This window comes from Manduca sexta, chromosome 14, assembly GCF_014839805.1.
Source record: "Manduca sexta isolate Smith_Timp_Sample1 chromosome 14, JHU_Msex_v1.0, whole genome shotgun sequence".
NCBI lineage: Eukaryota > Metazoa > Arthropoda > Insecta > Lepidoptera > Sphingidae > Manduca > Manduca sexta.
This window is the reverse complement of record NC_051128.1, coordinates 10,134,134-10,159,566: the sequence shown is the minus strand read 5'-3', so window position 1 is coordinate 10,159,566 and position 25,433 is coordinate 10,134,134. Positions and strand designations below refer to the sequence as shown.

The window sequence follows — 25,433 nt, the reverse complement described above, 5'->3', positions numbered from 1 at the left end:
CAACACCGCTTCAGCTGAGAACAAGCTCTCAAATCACGACTTAAGCTTTGTTTATTGAATAGATACGGTTGAAAGGCTAATTGATTTAAATGACAGTTTCTTTTTCATTAAAAAAAATAATTAAAAAGTTCTAGTTTTAAATCTGTATGAATTAGCCTTACAATAGTTGAATATTTAAATGTCTACTTGAGATCCTACTCTAAGTTGAGATTGATGTATTAATACAGCGACGAAAATATTACGAAGAAAAGAAAATGCAAATAACCAGAAAGGTCTTACTACAACTTAGGACTTAAAGTATTACAATAAAATAAATAATTTACAAATATTAAAAATTACGAATTAAGATCACTTGAGAAAATCTTGCACGTGCTATCACGTCACATTTTCGCTTGTTTCTACACGGTTGACTTAACAATCTTAATAAAATATCAAACATTTCGCTCCATAATACCGAATCTTACAAAAAATATACCTACAACTAACAAAAAAATTCAATACATAAATAATGTATTACAACGCAAACTCAATTGATTACGTACGGTGTCAAGCAATTTTATGTAACAACCGGAACTTAAGCGCACGACAACGGGTGACCTCAAAAAGGATATCAGTCAAGGTCACATTAGATACTTATCAAGTCAGCTCACACAGTATGTGTTTTATTGTCAATTTAAACTTACATGACGTATAATAAAATGGATACTAGACAGTTATTTATGCATCGTCGACTTTGTTATGTTTTGCATAGACGAAGATTAGGTTAAACTATAGTAACCAAGAGATTAATGTCTGATAAAAAAAATGATTCATTCGCGCTTTTTGGATGATGTCTTTGATGTCGGTTGACGATTCGTTTTTAAATTGTAGATATCGAAGTAAAACTCATATTAAACTCACCTTGAAAGCGTTTAGACCAGAGGTTCCCAAACTTTTTTCTCATAGACCACTTTCAAAATTTTTGCTGGATTCGGTCGACCCACGGCAAGAAAATTTCAACCATATTCCCCAGAGTATGTAAGTTTTTACATGTAATAGTCTTCATTAATGAGCTTATTAATATATTATCTGCCTACATTGATAGATGAAGTCAAGCTAACATTTAAGTGCTCTACTATCAAAACCAAATAAATTTTCGTTGACTCCCGCTTACGAATTGTAAACCTCCCTTGAGTCTCCCGTGGACCCCTGGGAGTCTACCTGAACCACTTTAGGAACCAATGGTTTAGACTAAACAATATATCTAATCTTAACAACCGCTCTAGCTAAGATGCATTTCGACAATCGTTAATGCCAGATGTGGCCTCAGGGAGAGGCGAAGCGGGAACTAACGCATACAGGGGCCTCGCACGATGACTTAGAGGATCTTTTTTTACATAATATTATTTGAAAAATAAATGTAATATTGTGAAATCACTAAAAAAAATACCGCAGTTCTAAAAAAGACAGTTATGTTACATTTTACATCACGAGACGTGGGCGGATGGCAGTTCTGGGTAGCAACGTGACAACAATGCGACTAACAACCGTTTTCAAAACAATCTCAATCTCAATCTTCAATCCGTATCCAAAATGAACCAATCAAAATAAGTCATTTGTAGACATGTCAAAAACAATATTGGTCCATTTTTGAAATAGATAAAAAGTGATGCACCATTCGATATTTGTTTCTTTACAAACATAAAATGAAGATAAATTTGAGCTTTATACATTTGAACGTCAGATATAACTCTAAACGTCATTAATGGGTTATTTTTGTTGTTTTATATTTGGAACTGTTATAACGATATATAAAATATCTCTGGTTTTCCCATATGACAAGATTATAATATCGCCCACGTAAATAACAGTTTAGTAAAAGTATATATTTTATCCTCTGATTACTAATACAGAGAAATGACAACTTTTTATTCAAATTATTATCAACGTAACATGTACTACTTACCTCTACTGAAGTCCGCAATGTCGCATGACGTATCAAATAACCATTATATATATTTATTTTTAATTCTTGTTATAATTTTCCATACTTTGAATTTACAATAAATATATTACATTTATTATTGGTAGGTTTCCCTAGGTGTTGACTTTAGGGACGTCTACACACAAATAAAATAGTATTTATAGAATACAAACGGCTTATATTATCATGGATCTAGATTGACTATATAATGCTGTCGATATAATTTATTTTCAAAATACACGTGTAATATTTTAGACAGAAACCAGGAAGTATTTCCGATTTGTCAGATGCAATGTATAAAGCAGGAAGCAAACACTATTATACTTACATCTACAGTTATTTAATGCACGGCGCGGAAACCAAAATTGTCACACTACGTACAGGAAAGCAATCGATTGGTATCGAGACAAAATAAATAAAACTCATAAATATTTATAAGATTATTTACATATTGTAATATTATTTGTTATGTTCATTGTAGATATTTCCATTACTTATCTGTTTGTAGGTATACAATTAAGTAAAGGATAAAATCTCCAGTTGCTACACTGATTGCAGTATTATACTTACTAGCTTTTACCTGCGACTCCGCCTACGCTACGTGTATAAGTTTCCGGTATAATAATTTCCCAGGATGAAAAGTAACCTACATCACTCAGAAGTAATGTAGCTTCCTATTGGTGTAAAAAAACTTAATCGGTTATTTCTCTCTGAAATTAACGCTTTCGAACAAACAAATAAACTCTTCAGCTTTATATAATAGTATACATTACAATAACTTTTTATGAGATGACATGCCAAACAGTTGAATTAATTTTATAAATGTGATCGTTCCTGACTATGTTAGCATAATCCGCTGAAAGTATTTGGATAAAATTATGCACACCATAAATTCATTATTATAACACTAGCTTTTGCTCGGAGTCCGGCCGTGAGAAAACGTTTTTCGAAATGAAATCTCTTCTTCCCAATGTCTAAAACTATCTCGATACCAAATTTCATCGCAATCGGTTCAGTAATTCAGCAGTGGAAGCGTAACAGACAGTTATTACTGTATTTATAATATACTTATAGATCCTTCTTCTTCCGGGGTGTAAAATAGAACATTTAAATTAAGGTTAAGGCTATTTTTAACATAAAATATGAAAACTGTGTTTAACTGGTAAAACACGATTAATACTTACGAAATTAATTAAGAATCATATTAAATTGTAACTTTAAATGACATAAACTTTACAGTTTTTTTGCTATAATTGTTTATTATTAGTAAATAATAAAAATAACAATTTCATTACGAAAACATCAGTAAAATAGTTTTATTTCAATATATAGTAAATTTATAAAGAGAAAATAAATTGTAACTTTGTTTGTAAGGACTTATATCTGGAAGTTCTGAAACGATTTTGAAGTTCTTTTACTGATAAAAAAGCTAAACTACGCCTGAATGCTATAGGGTACTTTGTATCCCGAGAAAATATAAAGCAGGACTTTTATCCCGGGAAAACAGATCACGCGGGCGGAGCTGCGGGCAAAAGCTAGTGTCAAATATTCGTGTAAACATAAGCAATCACTTTACAATGTTTTTGCCGGACATTTCGTGTCCAATTTTTGCCAGAGTATTATTCGCACGAATAATAATTAGGTCAATTTGCTACAAAGTTTTTTTGGGAGACACAAGTTTTTGTCACTTGTTTCTACTGACGCGGAACATATTATTTTTAGTTACATTACTAAGTATGAGTAGGCTGTCTATCAACCCAATATTTAAAGAAAAAATCTTCAAAACTTTTATAAACTTTAAAATACAATCTATATTGAACAATATAGTACTCACTTAACTTTGTTAATTGGTTCTCGTTGAGTCGTTTTCACAGTTTAATTTCAATTAGAGCATAGTTTTAAGGAAGGCAATCTAGTCTTAATGTAATTTAGTGCTTAAGTATTGTTAATGATTGTGTTATGTATTATGTCTTTTGTGAAATGATAAAAATAATATGTAGCCAATTGAGATTTCACATATAATTATGTCATTATAATTTTTTTCACACAAGTTATATCAACTTGTAATAAAGATTAATGTAAAACAGATTAATACAATTAGGTAAATTAAATCAGTACTGGTATGACCATAGAATATTGAATAAATTCGAGTTCATTTTGAACAGTGTCTTCCACTTATTACAATAAATATAGACTACCTGATTTGTTTTGCATGTAATTAATGGTATATATTTCTACAGGATATATTGTTTTATTATTTTTTTCAACAAATTAGATCTTATATTTCTTTTTGGGTTCGAAATTTGTTTTTCGAGACATATAAATTTAATTAAATTGTCTTATAATTAATTTTAAATAAGAAATAAATATTGGATTCAAATTGGCCAAAATGTAGGAATCTCTTAGGACAGATACAACCGCTTTATTTATGGTTCCAAGTATGCCGGCACTTTTATGTTCCAGTTTGAGGAAAAACAAGACCCACAGGACCGTTTCATACTATGGTATTGTTGAAAATGGTTTAAAATAACAAAATCTTTGCCTGTTCAACGGAAAACCACGCAATACTAACTTGTATTAGTCAATTGGTAGAACTTTTAATGCATTTTAAGTGAATTCAAATGACGTAGGTACAATTTATCACCTCTAAGCCAGCAACAAGCGGACGCAATACTGACCTTCGATAGAATACCAGAGCATAGAACAGTGTAAACTGTTTAAAATTCTACTTACAGTCAATACAGGACACTATGTATCCGTCTGATATTTCATTGATGCGATTACGCAAGGCATGTTTAATTCATGCCGTGTCTTATACGAAAGTGAGTTTGTGGACTATTTTAATGAGATTTTAAGGTAAAACTAAAAGAAAGATATAGGATATTTTGTAATTTTGGATTCATAGAAAGAACTACGAGGTAACCAAATTATTTGATTACGATCAAGCTGTTACCTTTAGAAATCCTGTATCAATGTAACAAAAGAAACAAAAAACACCAATAACTATGAGTAACTATCTTGTCAAGATAATTTACGAGTTCAAAATCAAATCATACAAATGTTACACATTATTAAAAATATTTTTCTAACAGACCCAGAGGACGATTCTGACAGATCTAAAAGACGATATAACTTCGGCTATTCGGCGTAAAAACTAGTTCCTAAAACTCCTACACTCCACAAGACCGTAATTCCTAGCCGCCTAGTCCTTCACCACGTTCCCTGGCCCCCAACCCTTCTAATAGCACCACCTCGCATTAGTGTTGCCCAAATGCAAGAACAAGACGAGACTTAGCCAGTCTTGGTCTTGGTCTTGCGCCAATACACCTGATCTTGGTCTTGGTCTTGGTCTTGCGCTCCCAGTCATGGTCTTGGTCTTGGTCTTGCAGCAAGAGTCTTGCAAGTCTTGCAATTACCTATTAGTCTATTACTATTTATTAAAGTTTACTTTAAATCTTAGAAAAACGTATTAGAATTGGAACATTGTGAGCTTGAATTAACATAGCCATAGTAAAGATCAAGCAGATTAATAAATAACTGAAGATTTGATAAGAAATTCGAAAAATCAACTGACCTATATGTCGTTTTCCATGGAAGTAACTGTTTCTTAATAAACATTTATGATTTATAAGCTTACATTTGCTAAAACATATAAAAAAACAAATTAATTACAATAACTTGACTGTATTTTTAAAAGAACAATACTTATCTGTCTAGAAAGAGATTGAACCTTCAACTTATAAGAAATTTAATAAAAGAGTTTTACGATTTATCATTGTATCCCAAAGTAAAAATGAAAAATTATTATTAATATTTCCCAATTGGGACCCGAGTGGGGCCAAAGTGGGAAATCCCAAAGTAAAAATGAAAAATTATTGTTAACATTTCCTAATTGGGGCTTGAGTGGGATTTAAGTGGGAAATCCCAACGTTGAAATAGTAAATTATTGCTAATAGTTCCGCTTGAATAAATCTAACTAAGATAAACGAAAAACAGAAACAAATATTAAACATTTAACCGCAATATTAGTAATATCATCTAGTTGATTCGATGTACATCAAATAAAGCGACGAATGTAATATTCCCGCTTGGACCAGTGGTAACGTGAACGACTGATGATCAAGAGGACCCGAGTTCGAGCCCAACTGACGACAAGGATGCATTCAACCAATAGTCACTTTCTAATCGAAATATAAAATTATAGTACCATCAGAGTCCGTAATTCAAAATTATTTTTGATTTTTTGAAATTTTAGATTTTTTATAAATTTAGATTGGGATCTGATGGGGATTTCCCAATTGGGCCCCATTTGGGATTTCCCAATGGGGGCCCATTTGGGATTTCCCAATGGGGGCCCAAGAGGGCTTTGCGTGACATCCCAAAGTGGGCCCCAAGAGGGAAGCCCAAGAGGGGCCCCATTGGTCGCACTTTTAAATTTCTAGTCGGGCTATCCTTACCATTTTATCCCAATCATAATACTACTTGCGTGATCAGTATAATGTATTCATTTTCATTCTAAGCACTCTGAAACTTATTTATTCTTTGGAACACCTGTAGGTACTCTTAAAATTCGAAATTATTTTGCATGAGTATACCTACGCCCTATGGCGGCAATCAAATAGTGTCAAATGTTATGATTTCGGCGTGGCGGCAACGATTGTTTTAGATTTCAAAAGAAGCCGCCGGCGCGTGTATCATAACCATGTACTTCCGAAAAGCGGCAAATTTCTTTGAGAAGTAAGTACAAAACCTTTGATGCCGCATTATCAAAGTGCCGATGGTTAAAACATAGCTATGCATGCACTCAGTTTGATTTTAATAGATATTTGTTTATTCGCTCTGTTTATGGTATTAGTCGTAATGCGCATAGGTCCAGTTTTTCATATTCTTTGATACAGTTTTTGCGTCTCATAGAATTCCTAAGCGTACCTACCTATACACCGAACTGTTACACCTAACTACTCAGTGAAATAGCGCTAAGTCCTAGCTGCAAGACGCAAGAGTCTTGCAGGCTATGTCTTGTTCTTGCTCAAGTCTTGCACGGTCAGTCTTGGTCTTGGTCTTGCTAAAAATACGCGGTCTTGTTCTTGGTCTTGGTCTTGCAAAAACGCAAGAACAAGACCAAGACTGCAAGACCAAGACTGAATTTGGGCAACACTACCTCGCATGCCTACGGATACGGTGATGGCTAGATTGTTAGTACGCTCATCCCTAATCGTTGGTGTCTTGTCCTCTCCCAGTGGTCGTCCTGGCCGACTTAACCTGTTAATGGGTGGCCCTCAGCACGGTCGCTTAATATTTCACGGGTTGCGAGCGCCTAAAACCCAAATGTCCCTGTTAGTGGATTGCCCTCACCATAGTCGCTTAATATTTCAAGGGTTTCCAGCGCCTAATACTCAATAGTCCGATGTGTTTATATAAGCCGACCCTTGTCAGTCTAACAAACGTAAGACATATAGAAAACATATATATTTCACTAATAAAACTGCAACTATTTAGCAAGACCAAATATGATTAAGTAATAAAACTGTTCTTTGGTAAGACGCTGTTCGTATAACCGCCTAATACTTTAAGTTTATTACCGCCTACAGTCGCTTAAGGACTTGCAGTTAAACCAGTCAATTGCTTGGCCGGATACATATCGATCACGTTTTTCGAAATCCCCTATCACGAATGCATTGCAAGGTAAACAACGCAATGTCATAGTGTAATATTATTGAGACGACTTCAACACGACGTATACATAGTCTAGTTAGAACTATATACTATCAATTGTATAACCTTACAAAGTTATAAAGGAGAACAAAATCAGTGTAAACACGCTATTTAAACATAAAAAAAACATTAGAATTTTACTAAAATGAATATTACTTGCGCGGATTGTAAAAATACAAAAGAAGGTTTGCATATTTTTAATCATTGTTAACACTTCACGGTCGATGTGAAATACTGGTGTTTTTATGTTATCCTGAAAGGTAATGGGTTCGATGCCAACGCCACACGTCTTTCAAGTTTTCTCCAGTTTTCTTACTAATACATTTTTTCGGGATTGAATCCTCAAATGATCGACATCAACCCGATAGTAAGTATAAAAGTAATAGACTCGTTTGTTTGAGAATATGCTGTAAAAACTTAAGATTATTTATAAATTCAATTCATATTATGACCTTTAATTGATAAACAGATAGCAAACAACGAGTTTTTGGACAAACCGGTGACCACCGACCATTTTACACATTCTTTAGCATTTATTTTTATATTAATGTCTTTTTGTTGACTTTTTGTATGACCTAAAAACAATGCATGCATCCCGATAAAACGGTGGAGACATTTTTTTTTTTAAAGAGGAAGAAGAATGCATGCCTCTCATTCGCCTGATAATAAGTTCAAAGCATTATCTATTGTTTTTAAATAGTAGTAAGCGTGTAAAATGTAATATAATATCTTATGTGTACGAGAATGTTTTAAATATTGAGATAAAACTATTTTTTCGAATTTTACGCGGTTTTTCATATTATAATTTTGTTCCGACGTTTCGAAGACTTTGCAGCCTTCATGGTCTCGGGAGGGCTAAGGTGTTTGTCGTCCCAAAAGTGAAAGTTACAATATCTACTTACATTTTACAATGATACAATTTTTTTTTTATTTCGACAGACTAATATACTTAGGATGGCTCAATGTCTTGAAATCTGCAAGTCATATAATATTGGAATCCAAAAAAAAAATTATTTAAAGAAAATGCACTTCCTTATCCACCTATCCAATGAATATTAGAAAAGTAAAATAAATCATAACTCCGAGGCAGGAAGAAATTTTTACTGGATCATCTTCATATTGATGGCTTTGTCTAAAACGGTTCCAACACGTCGGCATAATTGTGTCGACTGTCGAGGGGTAATCATCTCTGGTTAGTCGACATTCTATTGAACCCTACTCCACTTACCATCAAGTACAGAGGAGACAACGTGCCTATATAAAAAAGCATTACTAAAATCATAAAATCCCTTCCGTGCTACACCCAGTATTTACACGTTCAAGAACTAGTACATAAATTAACAATGCCGGCCCTGGTCTATGTATTATCGGCAATTATCATCTCCCGATATTGTATGACATTGAGCTATTCACATTCGCCTACGCTCGTACGTCGGTGGCCGTACCCAAGATGTCTTTACAATCGTTAACGTGTACATTATGTATGGGAATGACATATGCTAGCGATAGACATCAATGAATATCGACTGATTTCAGTAAATGATCCCAATCGCTATTTTCGATCCATCGCGATAATGGACCAATTAGAACTAAGTATTTTGACATGCTTTCAAATGACTTATTTTGGTTCAAAGATTAAGTTTTTTTTTATGCGTGCACAGAAAGTAACCCACTGCGCCTGATAATAAGTGGAGAGGGTCCAATAGAATAACGACTGACGAGAGTTGATTAGCCCTGAGCAGTCGAAATAATTATGTCGGACTGTTGGAACCGGATATACACAGCCCGATCCCAGAACGCGACACACTTATGTAGGCCACTATAGTGGGTTATAACATCTTGTGTACGGTGCTCGCTATCTGGATATAAAATATATCTTACCACTAACAAAAGCAATCAGAACTAAGTATATTTTACATGCTTTCAAATGATTTATTCTGATTGACTCTCTGCATCGGATCAAAGATTAGGATTGGGGTAGCTTATTGAAAACTTCTGTAAGTCATTCAAATATTTTTTCTATTAACATTGGCTATGTCCCCAGTTTAGGCTTTATTTGAAAGTACTGGCCATTTCTATTATTCGACAAGAAGCATAACACAGAATGCAATCATTATTAACAATACCATTTGCAAGATGTAGTAAGGGCAGATATATCCGGACGTGATTTGCTTATTGCTTCCAACGTATATCAGATATATTTGAGACTAGTTTTTACTCGTGACTCTGCCCACATGGGTCTATTCTTTATGTTTAATGTTCTAGACTTACTCAGCACTTTTTCGGAAAAGAAAGTAGAGTATGTTAACCCAGAATATAATTTAAACATATGCTAAAATTCAAATCTATAAGTTTGGCATTGTTAATTGAAGGTAAGTAAATTAATTAAATTCCATATTTCCACTTTATCAACAAACTTTTAGCTATTCTTGATACATAGGTACTAATATTACAAATGAGAAAGTTTGTGAAAATGTTTGAATGTTTGTTAGAGGTAAACACAGATACAGCTGAATGGATTTGGATGAAATTTGCCTCACGGGTATATCATGTTACGGATTTTAATATAGACTATAGCTCCCATGGAAAATTCTGGATTTTTAATCAGATTTTTATATAAATTGCATTGTCGTCGTACTTTGTTTTAGAGACTTATAACGCAGGCGGAGACAAACAGGCAACACTTTATTCAAAATATTATCAAGCCATATATAAGGATACCCATTCATTAATTTGATGAGGTCAATGGCTTTAAAATGTTCGGTCTTGTACGTCATGTTTATGAGTTAAACTTATTTTTATGACTGACTTCTAAATATTCTTATGGACAATCTAAAACTATTTTGCGGTTTGGAAAAACGTGTTTTTGATACCATATAATAAAAAAAACATACAAGCGTCGCACTGGAGTCTAGACTTATTAAAGTCTAATAAAAAAATCAGATATAAGTGTTTGCATAAATACTAATAGAATGTTCTATTATACTTTAAACTGTTGCATTGGAATACCTCCGTGACATAAATAAGTAATTTACGAATATTAGACCAGGCCCGGTGAGAACTAACGCGCCATCAAGTCCTTAGTTTCTGACCTGCATCTTTATAGATATAAATGTACTTACGTCAAATTACAACACGTTATGATAATTATAATTTGTTAAATATAACGACGAAAATAACTGCAATGTTATGTAACAGCTTTTGCTCGCGGCTTCACTCACGTAAGAAAGTTTTTCCGGGATAAATATTTTCCCGGTATAAAGTGGCCTTTAACACTTAGAAGTGATGTAGCTAACTAATAATGAAAAAAAAACAAAATCTGAAGTGAGCTATAACACTTGGGAGTAATGTAGCTAACTAATAATGAAACAAAAATCTGTTTAGTAATTTAATGATTTCTTATGTGTACGCGAATATTTGACATTAAAATAAAAGTATTTTCACGGATGTTATCGCGGTTTTTATATTATCATTTTCTCTCGACGTTTCGATATTTTTATTTCAATATTCAGTTTAGTGTAGTAAAGTTTACTACTCCGCTCCTATTGGTCATAGCGTGATGATATGTAGCCTATAGCAATCCTCGATAAATGGCCTATCCAACACTAAAAGATTTTTTAAATTCAAATTGATAGTTCCAGAGATTAGCGCGTTCAAACAAACAAACTGTTCAGCTTATATATTTGTACATATTGGTATACCGGAATATAAAGTAGAAACATGAATAAGCATACAAACACCCGCAGAAACTGTCAAGTAATATCCTCATTAAACATACCTATCGTCCTTAATACATATATTACCTAACAGGTGTGCAAATAGCATTAAAACTACATAATTACCTACATTACACAATATTATCTACACAAATAAATAGGCAAATGTATTATTATAATAATATCGGCCATGTATATACAGTCCCACTGTTGGACACAGGCCTCCTCTACTACTGAGAGGGATATCGCCTTAATCCACCACGCTGGTCTAGTTCGGATTGGTAGACTTCACACACCCTCGAAATGCTTACAGATAATTTCTCAGGTATGGTCTGTTCGCGATGTTTTCCTTCTCCGTTAAAAAACGCGATAATTCACAAAGAATACACACATAATTTTAGAAAGTTAGAGATGTGAGCCCTTGAGTTCTGAACCTACGGATATTCATCACGACAGTCTGCTCCAAACCCAACTAGACTATCGCCGCTTGGCAAATGTAATGAATATGAATTATGAACATTAAATAAACTATCTGTCCAACTACTTATCGGCCGAAAATGTCAGAAACGATCCAAGTACATGTTTAGATTTTTTGGATCTCTATTTTTTATTTATTTATTTAAAGAAAGGCCAACAACATACATTTTAATTACTCACTAATTACAGTTTCTTATATCTTGTGACAGAGTTGTCATAACACAATATATTATCTGATATGTACACCCATAATAGGCATTTACAACATTCTCCACAGCAAGGAGTACAGACAGAATATTTCGTTTATTTTAAGAAAACCATGTATTCGTTAACAAAGGGGAAGGTAGTGCTAAAGTAACGTAGCAAATCCCTGCGTAGATGTAAACAAAACATTAATAAGCCATAATATATACATTAATATCTATAGCTTATCACTTGACCATAGGCATCCGAAAGAAATCAGTCTTGGACAATTAGTCCGAAGTACTCTGTGTGCTGACCATCCTGTTTGGATTTCGATCTGATTCGGCAATAGTAATCGAACCCCATTATCGATACTCTAAAGTATCGAATGATAATACTATTTTATTTGGCATAATATCATATGTCGTACACGATATATATTAATACGAATGAGCTCTGATACTTTTGACCCAATATTCTTATATCATATGACGATTTAATGATTTTCTTGATTATCCTAGCCAAAACATTGATTTACTCTCGATATCAATTTGGGACATTTTAATCTATTAGCTCGTTCGTCTCATTTTAGATAGAAAATGGACCTCAAGGAGCCACTTCTTTATCGCTTTATATATCCTGAATTCAGGCTTAATACAACTTTGTGAGCAGTCTGCGTCTGTGTACTATTCGTTCGGATATCGACTACCGCACACAAGGTGTTAAAACCCGCCATAATGACCCAGGAACGTATGTCGTTCCGGGATTAGACTGTGTATATTCAATTACAAGCAAGCCGGCATAATTGTGTCGACTGGTATGAGATATACATCTCTCGTCAGTCAACACTCTGTATGGACCACAGTACATTTACCATAAGGAGCAATGAGGTCTTTTGTCCATGCCCGCATATAAAAAACGTCATTAAACGTACGTATAGTCTGGAATTCAAACTCCAGTTATAAAAGTAGTAGTATGCGTGTGTTACAAATATTTAAATTTTATACGACTTTTTGAATACGAAATAAAATATAGGAAGTCAGATAATATTTATTCATAAATCACTAATCAAATTATATCACGCATAAAATTTGATTATAATTATACTGCACATGTGTTGTTTTATTTTAATTATATCACTTTAATACGTAAAAAGAATGCTTAATATTCAGTCTATTTTCAGCGGGTGCATAAAAATACTAAAGATTTCTATTTCGTGTTCTTTATATAAATATCATTATCAATATTTATTTAAAATTGCTTCACACGCCTGAATACAACTATTATATCCAAATTCCATATTTAAATTGTAACATAAAATTAACAAAGCAGCCTAACTGATTTATATTAATATTGTTTATTGAAGGCCACGAATAAATCGTGAGCACTGCATTACTTCGATAAGAATGAATGTTTAAAGGAATTAAATATAATATTTTTTTATAAAATTTATCTTTGTTAAAATTAATCAAAGTTATAAAATATATCGCAATGACGTATTTTTAGGTTGTTAGTATACGAGTATAGGTACCTTCTTTTTAGTTACGTGAGTAATGAGTGTGTTGTCCGTCTGTATGTCATTTCGTATGTCAAGGCCCTTTTTGTGGGAAAGGCTTGTGATGTTGGCTACACAGTAATAAGAACCTAAGGTCCATTTCGCTTTAAGATTTCAAAATACTAATTTACTATGCATCGGAATACACAATTTTGAAATTTAGTGGCGAAAGTTGTTGTAATATCAAATAAATCCTTTTTGTAATCTCCTTACCTGGCGTTTAAACATTTTTCAAAACCCCTAATATTATCGTAAAATTTTTCACCTACAAATAAAAAATTGCTGATTGGTCTATTATGAATGTATTGGGTCTCACACTCAAAGAATAAACATAATGACCGATAAAATTAAAGTAACATAAAAATCATCGCCTCCGAAAACCTTTTCTATTATACTCCTTATTATACGCGGCAAACTATTTATAAATAAGTATTTATTGAAAGTACATACAATTAAAAACAGATAGGGTCCTCTTTTAAATTTAAAAATAGAACGTCTATAATTCGAAACATAATCTTACATACAATTAATAAATAAAATCAAAAATAATTTAAATATATTCAAAAAATTATATAAAAATTATAAAATCCAAAATACATAAATACTTACGTGAAAATGTCACGTTACAAAACTTTTAAATATTATTTCTATAAATTTATAATCACTTTTTGTCACTGGCACAAAAAATAATTTGAACAAAAATACTCAAGGATTTTTTGAGCCGATATTGTCCGCGAGCTGTGTACCGAACTGGTAAGATAATAGGTTCCTAACCAACTAAGTTGTGGAGCCTGCGAATGTTGTAGCGCGCGTATCCAATGCTACACTCATTTGCATATAAACTAGGAATTTACATTCTGTATACAATCATATTTCCTGGAAGTTTTATAGCATGTAGGTGTTTAAAAAGTTAACATATTTAGGTATTACAAAAGAGTTTTGAAATATGTGTTCTAAATTTAAATTTCGTCGTTTTAAAATTTTAAAACAAAAGTAGGTTCTAATTCGTATTGTTTGATTTTTTTTCATACGTTATTATTAAAAATTAATCAACAAAAATGGCACGTGTATTTGAAATATTTTAAGAAATCCACAAACCTTCAATGAGCAATAACATTACAACATAATTTATTTAGATTTAAACCACATATACGTAACGATATAAGAAAAAATACCACTTATAAGTAATTAACTGATTATAATTTTTACGTTATAATTAAGTTTTATATTTTAATTGGGTTTCCAAAAATATTTTAAGTGTTTTGAAGTTGTGAATTTGTTCAGAAACTTCTGTGACTAACTGTACATACTTTATTAAAAGTTTTTTTTTGTTAAACAATATAAGGAAATCTTTAGCCCTAAAATCTTCTGTTTATCGTTTAAGTTTTCTAGAAACAGCATCGTCACAAAGTTAACGTATCGTACAAATTAATGGATTACACAATAGACTATGCGACTATGCACGTGGGTGTCAATATTTAATAAACCATTAATAAAAACAAATCGCTGCCTCGGTTGTCGTATACGGTACGAATGTAGAGCTGAAGTTTCGGGTTCGAGCCCTGGGTCGGCCAGTGATATTGGATTTTTCTACTCTAAATCCACCCTAAAATTAAAATAATGGACGCGATTTTTTTGCGATATTAATATATACATCTATTTTAAATTAGTATATTTTTCTGTGTATTTTAAACCTAGTTTCAATTTATCGAAGAAATATCGCATATATTAATTACCCTATAACCATCGAATTCAGATTTTATACTAAGTACAATAAGTGTATATTTGAATGACGTAATTCAAGACATCACTAATTAAAATTAATATCATGTTCATATCAATTATCCGACAGCTGTGTCTCTTTTACTAATGTAGTTAACAATAGTTGCATAACGGTCGTAACAAGCTTTAGTAAAAGAGAGATAAAAAAATAATTCAAAATAATATGTCATTTGCCTGATGAATTTAGGGCTAGGATTGCTACCACAGTGACTCTGAGGTGGACGACAATGCGGGTAGTAGGTCTCCCGATGTCGTAGACTCCAAAGGAGTCATTCAGCATGTGGGGCATCTTAGCCCCTTCAATTAGAGAGGTGCCGCAATACAGTATCGCGCTGAGGCGGTTCCGAGCAGCTATCTTAGTGCAACAAGATACCCCGGGGCCGTCCCGTATGCGCCGAAGAAGGCCACCGCGGGTTTTGGTTGGTATGCCGGTGTAGGGTATACAAGGGTTAGGGACTCGGTCCAGCGCTCGCTCGGATGCTATACTCCCGAGTGTCGAGATTGGGCCGAAAGACCGGTGAAACCAACATAACCATTCCACTGACCCTCCGAGTGGTGGTAGCGATAACGCGTTTTTTCCCCGCGTAAAAAAAAAGGATTGCTACCTTGTGGAGCCCTGACACTGCTCGTAGGCATCGAGGTAGACCAACGAAGAGATGGCGGGACGAACTGGATTCATTACAAATAACTGGTTCACTATAGCGCAGGATCGTGATTCATGGAAGGATCTTGGGGAGGCCTTTGCCCAACATTGGGACATTATAGGCTGATACGATACGAATATGTCATACAAACAATAATTAAATTCTTGTAATCAATATTTCTTTTTAAGAGTTAAGGTCCGTGTTTGAGTCCTTGTTTAAACAAATTCAATGTAATAAGTCATCGAATACAATATCTATCTTCTATCTATATCTATATCTATCTATCAATACTTATAATAAATCTGTAGAAAGGTCAATTCTGTACATGAAATATATTTCCAAAATAACTATCAGGGGGTGATTAGGATCGATACTGATGCCAAAAATGCAATTAGTAAATTTTTTTTCTGTCTGTCTGTCTGTCTGTCTGTATAACCGTTATAGAAACAAAAACTACTCGACGGATTTTAACGAAACTTAGTACAATTATTTGTCATACTCCTGTGCTAGTTATAGTATACTTTTCATCACGCTACAATTAATAGGAGCAGAGCAGTGAAGGGAAATGTTGAGAAAACGGGAGAAGTTATTCCATTTTTTAAGCTTCCGTCGCGTGTGCAACCTTAATGGTTAAAGCTACACAGAAATCATGTATGACGGAAATGTTCTCCTTAAAATTATGTAAAAAATATCCCAGGACAGCATATGTCTATCTTTTATGGTTGACTCACAATAACACATGTAACTCCCGATAGCTTAGCAGTTCGAAGCTTTCTCATTATATTTGTCTACTCTTACGTTTATAACACTCTCAGTCATCCCTAATTAAAAAAAGTTAACATTATTAAATATTCCATAAAAAGAATCATAGAAATCGGTATAGAAACACCAAAGTTATACATGAAATACGCTAATAATAAGCCATCATGCGTGAATACTGAATCATGCTATAAGGATTATTTTTGTATATATATAAGGTCGCGAACGCACAGGCAGGCGGCTTGCTTGGCACCTAGAGGCTAGCGAATCACCTAGCGAGTAGCTTCGTAAAACGAACATTCTCGAACGTTCGCGACCGGCTCCATTTTTGAAGTCCGAAATCCACGCGGGCGAAGCTGCGAGCGGAAGCTAGTATTAAATAAATTGCCTCAGAATTAAAGACTTTAGTATTTAGCATCAATAATTTACAATCGCTATCAGTGAACGAAGACGGCATACGTTTTCCCTCCAACCTGCAACCTGGAGTCCTTCAAGCGGAGCGTGAAGAAGGTATGGCAAGCCGGCATATCTGTTTCGACTCTCTGAAGATGTCTTTAGCTCTCGCCATTCGACATTTTTATGAGCTTCACTTCACGTAACATCTAGTGTAACTTAGCCACTTTTATACACAAAAAAAGGAGAAATTTATCTGTTTAACTTTTTAAAAAACCTTACCACAATTTTTAATTTTAAACAATTTTTTTGACAATTGTCTGTTCGTAAAAATCCTATATCTGACTACAGTAATTAAATCATTTTCATTATAATTATAACACCAGACCTGTATTATATACTGCCAACTGCTAAACACAACTCTTTTCTACTATTTAGATGGTTTAAGCCTTAACCCACCATGCTAGCCTAGCGCGGGTTGACAGGCTTCATATACCTTCGAAATTCTTACCTCGCGCCACACATGAACCTCTTGCAAAGCCTTAGCTGAGAATCCTTTTAACTCATAACCCTGTTCACCAATAAAGCATGTTTTTTTCGTAAGGAAGATCCCGTGTCGAGTCGAGTATTTCGGGTTAACGGTCTACTACGCAAGCTCTCTTACCAACTTCAACCCTGCGGTAGCCTTCGTCGACACATTAAAGGCAGCTCCGGGGTACCATAGGGCAAATCAGATCACTGCCGGTACAGCTTTTGCAGTATACTGTAATCAGTCCGATGGTACATGGAAACCAACAAGCGTCCACAAACGGCGAGTTCTGCACACCAAACTATTCCAATCGAAACATACTTTTGGCACAGCCGAGTATATGTCCAATGACCCTAATGGACCTCATTAGTCGCCTTTTACGACAGGCAACAAAGCATACTTGTTTTTTTTATGTTGACACTGAGGACTTGTTTTTTTGACTCCTTTATCTAATACTTGATCAAATTATGTACTTAATTTTATCCAAACCCATTCAGCTATTTTTGCCTTAAAATTATTTTCATAAACTTTCAAATATTGAACAAGTGCAATAAACTACATATAAAATATGTTTATTATATATTATAAAAAGGATAAGCAGGATTATTGTAACAATAATTGTTGAATATATAATATTTATAAGCCAATAAATATGAGTAAAAGTGTTACTATCTTAGCATAGTCGCCGCACCGGTTCTGAGCATGTTTCATATTTCCGATGTGAGTGGAATTAGATAAAGTTGTTTCATTCTTAGTAATTATGAATATATTTAACCGTCACAATTTTTATCGTGCCCTTAAATATAATTCGTAATATTGCGCAATAGTTTACGATCTAAGTATGTACTCTGTAGGTCAAATTATATCCATGTTAACACATAAATTCGGCAGTTTTAAAAGAATTCTTCCATAATAATATATTAGTTATTTAATTATCAATTATAATAATTGTACTAGCAGCCCTGCGTTGTGTACTGTATCGTTACCGTGCGTGGGCTCTACTGTGGACAAAGATTCAGGTCTGGTCTGACTTCCACTGCGCTGGTCTATAATAAAATATATAATAATATCAGCCCTGTATTATATACTGTCCCACTGTTGGGCACGGGCCTCCTCTACTACTGAGAGGGATTATTCATTAGTCCACCACGCTGGCCTAGTGCGGATTGGTAGACTTCACACACCTTCGCAAATTCCTAGAGAATTTCTCAGGTATGCAGGTTTCCTCGGGATGTTTTCCTTCACCGTTGCGCTGGTCTAGTATTGTTCATATTAGTTATTATTATGTAAGTTATTCATGCCAATTTAAAATATGGTATGAACAAGGCATAGTTCCGTTCAATTTATTGAGTAGTTTTCCGTTACACACAGATAAACTCACGGCATTTATCCCTGAAAAAATAGACAGAAGTCCAATTTTGCACCCATTTTTCACCACGTTTTTGCGTACCATGATGTAATAGGAAGCGAGCCTATCGACATATGAATACAAATTGCAGGCTCCAGGCTGATACAGAGTAGAAAACCCCAACATCACATTCCCCGACCCAGGAATCCAACTTGAGACCTCAACACTGCAGTCATATGATAATACAACTACACCATCGAGACTGGCACAAGTGCTTGAACACATTAAAAAAAATATTAATTTAATATCAGAAACGTCTGAATTGTCTAAAATCTTAGATTGGCAACATAATAGTATTAAATACAGATATATTTAAGTCATACTTATCCCCAAATTGGTTAACAAATGACAACCAACGCATACACGGACAACTATAACTCGAAGCCGGGCTATTTAGCCCGGCTCGGGCTAGTATAGCCTATTTAGGCTATACTCGAAATTAAAGCCGCCAAGCCTGTCTTCACCTTCGTATCACTCATGGCTACCCACAAAGGTCACAAAAAAACAAAGCCTGAGAAAGTACACTCATAATTTTATTGGTCATTGTTCATTTGACATATTACAATGATATTAAAAGCTTTTATTTTTTGACCCCGTACATATTGTACATTCACAAGCAACCTTAAACATTATAACTGGTTATAGGTAAGTAGCAACCTGTCAAACCGCAATATAAAATTAATTTACCTTTGTGTTTATAAACTTTAATTGAACGCGCGTTATTCTAACGATATTGTATTCTAGAATATAATTTTAATATAATACGTGTTAATCGAAACCGATAATTTGCGAAGATGTAAATACGTAAATTGCTGAACGCATTTAGATGAAATTTGACGTACCGACAGTCCATATTCCAATATCAAGGTACTTCATATCCTGGAAAATACATTAAGACTTTCGATAGTCTTATACGCAAGTGAAGCCGCGAGCAATGTTTAGATGGAAAATTAACATTAATACAAGCCGAGGATAATACCGTATAGACCTTTGCAATTTAAAGTCCTTATTGGCATTTATTTACTAAGGACAGTCAATGGTTATTAATTGCAAAAATATATAAAAAAAAGAGTATTTTAGACTATCACTGCATCCACCATTGTAATTTGTAGGCAGGCATGGCTTTTATTGACTATCTATTGCCTTTATTTAATTGTATATTATAAAACAAAGCTTAATTGTTTTTTCTTTATCTCTAAAAGTGACCTGAGACCGTGGCGTAGTTTTTGATTTAGTGATAGCACCTATATGGCGAAGCTCAACGCAGAGATTTTTTTACTGTCAAACTTTTATCGACGTTGTCTTTATTGAAATAAGATTACAAATCAATTAACACAACAATGTAATGCAATTTATTGTTGTGTTAATGGACATTTAAACGGATATTAAAAGCAAAGAACAGGGATTATATGACGAGTATATGGGCCTTCGTAAATATCACTTGTCGACCAAAACGCAACATATCACTCATTGGAGTTTTGACAGTGGTATTCGCCCGCATGAGCCCACAAATGCTGTATGCAAATATGTCTATTATTTCGTCCATTTCAATTCTACATCGTCGTTAACTGGCGTAGAACAGGCTGTCTACATCCACGACAAGGCTAACATAAATAATATAACCTAATTCGATCCTATTCAATTTTATAAATCACAATACATAATTACGTATAATTTGTTCAGACAAATTACTTGAATTAGCACCGCATATAATTCTCAGAATTTACGCAATCAGAAGTATCATAATCATAAATCAAGATGCATTGTTTACCGTAGCCTATACTGATTATTATTATGTCTCGTAATAATTACATTAAGTATACTCACAAAAAAAATACACAAACTTTACGTCTTTGTATCTGTTATTTTTTATTAGTATACGACAAAGTAACACCCCTCAGCCAGATGGCATGAAGAATGGGGTCCAATAGAATGTCGATTGAGGGGAGATGATTACCTCTCGGCAGTCGACATAATTATGCCGGCCTGTTGGAACCGGGTATACACAGGCTGATCCCGGAACGCGTCACACTTACGTGGGTCACTATGGTGGGTTTAAAAACCTTGTGTACGGTAGTCTTTATCCGGGTAGATATAAAACATATCCTACCACAAGTAAAATATGGTATCGTGCAGTAATTACGTGGCCAGTCCTCAAAACAAAATTGTATTTAAATAAAATACGTTTCTTCCATTTCCATGCTTAGGAAGCCGCGGAAAACACCCAGTAGATAGGTATTTTGAATATTAATGAAAACCTCCACGTGTACAATTTATTATACACTTACATGAATATTTTTTCCTTAAGCTATAATAGTCAGCGATGAAAAAAGAATAAAAACATGAGCTTTAAAAAGGATTCTTGGACATGCGCGGAAGGTAGCATCGTTTACAACAATGTTGGTATTAACACTCGGGCTTCGGTTCCCGCGGCAGCCCCATCCAATAGGTACCGGGGTAACTGGCAAGCCAATACGATACATTTCCGTTATTTCATTTGTGTAGGGATCGGGCCCAGCTCATAAAGTTAAACTAGGTACTAGGTATACACTGCGCCCGTGTGCAGCGCACACCCGGCACAATAGGTAAAGCCGCCTCTGACTAGGTACCTATCTGATTGAGATATAAATATCCAACTTCCCCGAAACCTCACAGTTGGGTCGTAGTCCGATGCTCTCTTAAACACTAAAAGTGCGACACTGGTCTTAAAGGCGATGGGCCATAAACCGGCTCTATGCAGGAATATCCGATGAGATTTGAAAGCACTCCTAAACTATCATTTTTTTTCATATAAGCACCACAATGTGATCCCACTATCTGACAGTAAGTGGAGTGGGGTCCAATAGAATGTGGACTGACGAGAGATGATTACCCCTCGACAGTCGACAAAATTATGCCGGCTTATTGAAATTGGGTATACACAGGCTGATCCTGGAATGTGACACTTTTACGTGAACTACTATGAGACGCAGCGTAGGCAGGCCCCCCACGAGATGGACCGACGATCTGGTGAGGGTCGACGGAGTCCGATGGATGAGGGCGGCCCAGAACCGGTCCCTGTGGTGCTCAATGGGGGAGGCCTATGTCCAGCAGTGGACGATTCCCGGCTAAAATGATGATGATGATGATATAGCGGGTTTCAACACCTTGCTATCCAGGCGGCAGGCGGATATAAAATATATCCTACCACCAGCAACACTGAAATACACTGAAGTAGCTCATCACGCAATTTTCAGTTATAGTGAGTTGCTACTCAAGACTAAAAGCCATTCTGGCGTGCATTTATTTATTAAATAAAAACAGTATAGTGTAGTAATAAAACATAACGAATGTCGATAAATTTTATACTTATGTATATTTTGGACCACATTATTGTGGTCCAAATTGACGTCAATAAGCCGGTTTACGTTTCTACGCTATTTTGTTATTTAATACGAGGGTTGAGACAATGTTTTTGATATATTCATACATAATTTATCAGATCTGAAGTGAACAGGGCTTTTAATCACGATTTACTTAGGTAAATGAGTACCTACTGATTCTATTTAGTTATAAAATATTTTTTGTTAGTTTACTTCATGGCACGGCTGAGATAATGACTTGGCAAATAAAAAAAGTATTAAAACAATTGTATTTAGCATGTTTAGTAACAATCTGTATAAAAAATATTTTTATAATTGCTATATTTTAGTACCAGTCATTAAAACCATAAGAGCAAAACAACGATGCATAAATAAAATATCGTCTAGGCATACCAAAGTTTCCACAAAGTTTTGTGTAATCTAATTTCGACTAATTTCAAATTTGTTGCAACTCATTAAATTAGATAGCTAACCATCTAAACATATTATAAAACAAAATCCCCTTGCTGTATGTCTATATGTTATCGATTTTCTCATAATCTACGAAACGGATTTTTATGAAATTTGGTATGGAGATAGTTTAAGTCCCTGGAAAAGTTATAGGCTACATTCTATCCCGGGAACATATATAGCGGGGCTTTTATCCTTAAAAACTCCTTCACGCGGGTAAAGCCGCGAGTAAAAGCTAATAAACCAAATAAATTATACATATCAAACGGCAGTTACATATTAGATCTCTTAAATTAAATATTTTGTAACACTGATTGATTTAATAACAACGCGTTCCTAACATTAATCAATTTAATCGCACGATCGTTTATAGTCGATAAAAACATGTTTTGTTTTAGTTATAACCATTAATTATTATAACTTTGTTCTAAGATTGCTTGGAACTTGTTTTTAATGAATGACAAAGGATTTGTTCACTTGAACATAACTATCTCATAAAATAATAACGCACTCTTAATAGAATAATAACCCATTCCAAAATTACCTTTGGGAATTTGTGGGAATCGTCAAACAACCAATTTCTGTTTGCGACCTTTTAGTTTTTTCCTTTTTTTTTTCATGCTATAGGTTTAGTTTTTTAACTTTCTTTAATAAGCTCAATTTTATACCAACATCAAAAAAAGGGAGCAAACAAAAATTAGTTTTCCGAAGACTGCCACAAATTAACAATTTTGAAATAGGTCATTATGTTATTAAGAGTGCGTTATGCAGTTCGTCTCTTGCATCAGTAGCGAAAGATTCGATTCCTGCCGGCTACCCCTTATGTAGAATCTAATTATTATTGGAACAAGTTGTAGACTGCATTTATGGATATTAGTAACTATATGTTTTAATGGGACCCTTTCCGAAAATTTCACCGTCGCCACGGATATACATAATATTTTTTTTTTCCAAAAAGTGCCAGTACTTATCATTCTCCATCATTTCTTTTTTACCATAAAGTGCCAGTTACTTACCATTACCAATCATTTCTAAACAATAACGAACCGAGACGAGTTCTTAAAAATTTTAATGGTTTACAAGTTGACAAAAAATTTATGTCCAATACCAGCTATTATAATTTGCTTACATTCAGGTTCTGATATGTATAAAACACCTAAACCAGTTTCTTGAACAATATTGGTGTTAGTGTTTTGCATAAATTATCTACAAATCCCTTTCGTAGGCTTGTCACAAATTATCCATAATGCGACAAATATTGTTAGTATCGGCTTTAGGGCGGGACGAGCTGAGAGGTCTTTAAAGGGTTTGAAGGTTCTAGGTCCTAGAAGGACACAATGGCTGGAGCCCAATGTATTTATTCCCTTTGACTTGAAGGTATTTGTCACTACAAAAAGAAAATAAATACTTTTGTAATCTAAGACAAAAAGATCTAAATCATGCAAGAAGAGGCGCTAAAAAGTTTTTACACACACGAGGCCTTTATCACCAATGGGGTAGGCAGAAGTGCAACCAGAGCACCCACTTTTCGCCTGTATGTTCCCTCCCATAATGTGATTCCGAGATGGTATTGAATAGAAAAACCTTATTGAATAGAAAAAAACACTTTTCCCGACCTAGAATTCGAACACACGACCTCGCAGTAGACCTCTTGCTGCGCACATCAAACTAAGCCACCGAGGCAGGCGAAAAAATATCCAGCCTGAATATTGGATAAAATAGGAAAACGTACAATACAGCCGCTCAGCCTCCAACTATGAAGTTACACGAGGAACAAGCTATTGAATTTAGGCACTAGCGGGTAAGGACGAAAGAGAGATGTAAAAGGCGGGTGTCATGCCTAACTGCAAACCTGCTGTAAGTCGTCACTGGGAAGTCGTATTGTATATGACCATTCCCATTAATTCCCGAAGGACGAGGCACAGGCGTAACCTAGGCGTCCTCGTCAAGGACATATCAGTTATCTTATATACAACGCCATCTCATGACAATAATTTAATTGTATCAATAAATTGTAATCACCAAGGCCACTGAATAATTAGTAAAACTTGCGGGCACCCTGATAGTGTGATCTGTGAAACAACACGAAATTCACGTCTCCAATACTAATAGGAAGTTATTAAAACAGCACAAGATAGCTACGCTTCGATAGGTTACAAATTGTTCTGGTACCCGTATATTTCGTTTTCAAGTAATGAAAAAAACAATACACACAACTAGCCTTATAGCGACATCTAACGAAAACTAATTGTACTTTTGTCGCTTTAGAATCACAAGATTACTGCGTATTTGAAACGGCTTTTCCATAAAAAGAATTATATTTTTTTATAAGAAGTATGCTGTGTACATGCGACTTCATCACCATCGTTGTTTTATCTATCGTTGCCGTCAAGCAGCAGTGCCTAAACACTACTACGGCCTAATTTGTTCATTATAGCCAGTGTAGTACAGATTTCGGGCATTAAAAGTCATGTTTAGAATCATGGATCATGTAGCA

General features: G+C 34.4%; 1 protein-coding gene across 1 annotated transcript in view; it reads right to left on the bottom strand.

Annotated features, from left to right (window-relative positions):
* The window catches only part of LOC115439888 (UNC93-like protein), a 32,926-nt gene extending 18,525 nt beyond the window's left edge, over positions 1 to 14,401 (bottom strand). The window contains exon 1 of the mRNA XM_030163941.2: positions 14,219 to 14,401. The gene's annotated coding sequence lies outside the window, so the exon portion shown is untranslated. The remainder of the gene's footprint in view (positions 1 to 14,218) is intronic.
* Between the last annotated feature and the right edge of the window lie 11,032 nt (positions 14,402 to 25,433).